Source organism: Suricata suricatta, chromosome 14, assembly GCF_006229205.1.
Source record: "Suricata suricatta isolate VVHF042 chromosome 14, meerkat_22Aug2017_6uvM2_HiC, whole genome shotgun sequence".
In the NCBI taxonomy this organism is placed as follows: Eukaryota; Metazoa; Chordata; class Mammalia; order Carnivora; family Herpestidae; genus Suricata; species Suricata suricatta.
In genome coordinates this window covers 7889239-7893888 of record NC_043713.1, presented here as the reverse complement: position 1 = coordinate 7893888, position 4650 = coordinate 7889239, and the positions used below count along the sequence as shown (strand labels likewise).

Here is a 4650-nt window from a genome sequence, read left to right as displayed (position 1 = left end):
TAGAGTCATGGGTCCTCAACAATTCTGAAATCCAGATGGGAAATTTGGGGAGTTCCTGGATTAGTTCTCAAGGTCAGGAAATGCTTCTCCATGATTCTTGGTTCTTTTCTGTAAACTCTTGGTTCCTCCCTGAGGAGCAGGGCCATCCTTACTTCTGAAGGTAGCACATTTTCTTGCAGCTGGGCGGTTCCGTCCGCTGGCTTCCTACCAGTCAGAGACTAAGAGTTCAAGTACATCTCCTCATTCTGAGTCTTGATCTGATAATGTTTCTGCATATATACACCTTTTGAAAATGTTGTGGGTTTCCTGTGAACCTCTCTATTTTGTGAGATTAAATCCAGAGCACTGCTGTGAAGATTTGGTCTAAGAATACAGCCAAAGATGAGACTGTAAAATAATTGGTTTTCTGAAATCTTAAAAAAAAATACATATACCTTACAGTCACACCCTTGGCTTTTATCTTCAGACCAAATTTTCATAGCAGGTGCCCAGGATTAATCTTTGTCCAGAAGTCATTTCTCGCATTCTCGTGTTGTTGTATTTAAAGTGGCTGAGGATATTTGAGGTCACCATCAGTGCTTGGCCCCTAGTTAAAGGTCCCCCCCCCCCCCGCCAAGTGAACCTTCTCCTCCCGGATTTTACTAAGCAACAAGTAGGCTGTGCCACCAACACTTTGCTTGGAAATCTATTAGATGACACAGATTAGTGGGCACATATTTTAATTTCCACATCACTTCAGGAGCAGTTCGGCCAACATTCCTGCCATCCCGTACTCACAATGCCCCTCCTCCAATTCCCAATAATATTTTCCTCACTTTATTGTGAGGTCTCACTCACTGTGAACTCAATATCCAAAGTTGCTCGATTCGACCTCCCTAATACCGATGGACTCCAAAGCCATGCCCCAATTTGGCTGCTCCCTACTTCCACATGCCAAAATGGATTTCAGTTATCCATTCATGCAGAAAAAAACTCCCCAAAAGTTAGCACAGGCAAGGATGAAAGCAAACTTTTGTTACCTTATAGACGCTTCTATTATTTAGGAGCCAGCAGTAGCAGCTTAGGCTGGTTCTGGCTCAGGGAATCTCAGCGATGAGCAGATGAGCAGGGTGTGGCCGCCTAGAAGCCTCACTGGGGAGGATCCCTTTTTGGGGCTCCTTGCAAGGCTGCCGGAAAGCTTTGGATGATCCTTCTCTAGGCTCATTCACACAGGTGTCTCCACGGGTTGCTTCATGCTGTAGCCTCTAGCTTCCTCCAGAGCAAGCAATCCAATAAAGATCACCGGAATCGAAGTCACGGTCTTTTAATAACCTAATTAAGAAAAGGCACTCCATCATGTCTGCCATTCTGTTCACGAGAAGTTAGTCAGAGTCCAGCCCACACTCACAAGGAGACATTATACCAAAAACTGGGACTCCTTGGTGGCCATTTTAAAGACCGTCTACTATAGTGATTAGGGTATGAATCATATACTATTATTTTGTGTAAGAAAATCAGAAATAGAAACACTTTTACATCTTTCCTTCTATCATCAAAAAGAAACAATGGAAAGACAAACCTGAAGCTAACAAAAATGGCTTCCTAAAAAGAGAGGTAGAAAACAGAGAAGAAGAAACAAAAATCAGAACTATATTTCTCCACCTATCTTATTTCGTAGGTTTGACTTTGGAAATGTATAACTATTTTATATAATAAAAATCTTAAAAGAAAAGAAACAATCCTTAAATATGGGATCAGCCAACCTGGTGATTAAATTGGAAATATCCATAAAAACTGAGAGTTTTTCTCTTTTGAAATTGATTCTAAAATAAAGTATTTCATGTCTTTGTAACTGGAAAGCTTAGAGTCTGTAGCAAAAATAAAATCCTACTAAACCAGATTATGGGAACTGGATTTCATTTCCCATTAAACAAACAATGGATTGTAGGGAGAATAATGGATTCCAGGTCTAGAGTTGGAAATGTACAAGATGAACCTGGGATATCTTGTGATTGATCACAACAAAGCTATTAGGGTCCCTGGGTACCTATAACAGATGCCAACTGAAGCCAGCTCCTTCTGGCCAAAGATGGGTCACTTAAAACACCAAAAAGAACAATGGCTCTGATGGATTGAAATGCGTCATGTGTATACAACTCCATTTTTACAATATTCCTAAGGAAGGGGGTATCCTTTTGTGTTTGCTTTAATAGGCTTAATATTTTTTAAAAATTAATGTTTTTTATTTATTTTTGAGGCAGAGAGAGACAGAGCATGAGTGGGGAGAAGCAGAGAGAGAGGGAGACCAGAATCCAAAGCAAGCCCCAGGCTATGAGCTGTCAGCACAGAGCCTGACACAGGGCTTGAACCCATGAACACGAGATCATGATCTGTGCCGAAGTCGGAGGCTTAACTGACTGAGCCACCCGGGTGCCCCTAATATTTCTAAATAATGATTGATAAGGGTTAAGACTCAAGCATATGCCCTGCCTTTCTTATAAGGAAGCTATTTCAGGACAATTCTATATTTTGCAAAGGAAAGTTTTGTTTTGTGGGATAGTATCTTATAAATTCAGGTACAAAATGAAATTAGAAAAATCACAATTTTGCAGTCCTTAATGAAATAATGCACCAATGCAATCATTATCCATAGCTGAAAAAACCATTCTGTAGAAGTTTGGTGGAGAACTTTATAATGGCTGCATCAGGCTGACGATACTTTGAACGCTCTAATCAATGGGGCAGTCAAACATTTTGTTCTTGTCGGAGTGATTTAGTGTGATATATAGATCATCTCGTATGAATTATTCTTAAAAAAAAGAAGAATGTACTCAAATTTCTAAGTCATGTTATTAGTTAACATGAAGTCTGAGACTTAGGTGACAACCATAAATAATGCCCTGAGGATACAATCAACTGTGTATACACACGCACTCTCTCTCTCTCTCTCTCACACACACACACACTCTCACACACACACTCACACACACACACACCGCTCTATCAGAAATTTAGAAATCCAAAGTAACTGTAGGAGAGTATTTAAATCATACTAGGGTGTTGTAAAGAACTACATAAGTATGTAAGCAAAGGCATAGCCATTATATAATTATTAAAAGCCAGATTTATGACCTTTAAGTAAGCACTGAGGTTATTATTAGGAAAATTAATCTCCAGTTTCAAATACCTCACAATTGATCAGTAGAAACAGATTATTATATAAATGATGGGAAAAGTTAGTGGCTATGGAAATTACTGTAGACCCAAAGCAAATCTGGTAATTGTGTCTCTGCAATGGAATGTCTCAGAGTCTCAATTTCCTCATCTATTAACTAGAAAGTAGTTTTGGGGCCTGGGTGGCTCAGTGAGTTAAGCATCTGACTTTGGCTCATGTCATGATCTAACACTGTCAGTGAGTTCGGGTCAGTGAGTTAGTGTCAGGCTCTCTGCTGACAGCTAGCTCAGAGCCTGGAGCCTGCTTAGGTTTCTGTGTCTCCCTCTCTGCTCCTCCCCTGCTGGTGCTCTGTCTCTCTCTGTCTCTCAAAAATTAATAAATGTTAAAAAAAAATTTTTTAATAGCAAATAATTTTTGCTTAACACACAGCAGTGCAAGAGGACTCAAAGAAAGGTATTTAAGGCATCTGCAAATCTGAATCAGCCTTCATATAAGGAAATCACTGTCCCCTAGGGTATGGAATAGCAACAAGTGAATGGAACAGACAACATGCCCCAGGTACTCGGAGGAGGGGAATCACAGCAAGTCTATAGGTTTATGCAAATTTCCTGGGAAGGTCAGAGCTTGAAGTTTTTCCTGAGTGACAGCCTCAGGGATCTGTCTAAGGGATTCTAAATATTTGCCCAGCATCTGGTGCGGTGCAGGGTTGATAGCCCAAATCAATGTTTACTGCGAAAACAAATGGAGAATGCTTGTTAAAGCAAGCTACGGTTTCCAGGGCCTTATACGAGCCCCAGATGAAAATTCCTGCTACTGATGGTACAGAAATTCAGCTCTGGGGTGCCTACTTGACTGCAGTCGGGGGCATAGTACTTTGACCTTTAAGGTTTCATATTCTTCCTCCCTTCCATCAAGGAGTTTCCTTTTACTCTTAAAATTAGTAGTTCCCAAGAGGGCTAAGAAAATTTTACAGAAAACATGGGAAAATACTGCTCGTTTATGGAAAGTGGAAATAAACATAATCTTATTAACTTTTATCGAATATAGACTATAAAGGAAGGCGTCATTTATAAAACGTTCAACCTTATTACCTTTTTTTTTTTCTTAACGACAAACACCCTGAGCTCCTAGGTACTAAATAGTCTTGCCTATAGCAAAACCCCATACATTGCCTCCAGCCAGAACGCAATACTCCCCGGCTTTCCTTGCAGCTTATAAAATTCATACGATTTTTAAATTAAAATTTCTTTACACTAGGGAACAGCCTACTTTCAATGCCACGCGTACCCACGTCCAGGGGAGAAAGTTCTGCACCGTGTTGATTTTTACAAGTGGAACCTGTCGGTGGATCATCCGCGCCCCCCGGGAAGGGTTATGGTCTCCACGCCCCCCTGGCAGAGCAAGGGCCACGGGCCACTCGGAGTCGTGGCGAGCCGGAACGCGTGCCCACCGCGGCCCACGCGGGCCCTGCGCGCCGCGGCTTCGCGCGAGGACGG

At 41.4% G+C, this 4650-nt stretch overlaps 1 long non-coding RNA gene across 1 annotated transcript in view; it reads right to left on the bottom strand.

Annotated features, from left to right (window-relative positions):
- Positions 1-1082: 1082 nt before the first annotated feature.
- The window catches only part of LOC115278091, a 15159-nt gene continuing 11591 nt past the window's right edge, over positions 1083-4650 (bottom strand). Inside the window, exon 3 of the long non-coding RNA XR_003902687.1 lies at positions 1083-1311. This is a non-coding gene — a long non-coding RNA (uncharacterized LOC115278091). The remainder of the gene's footprint in view (positions 1312-4650) is intronic.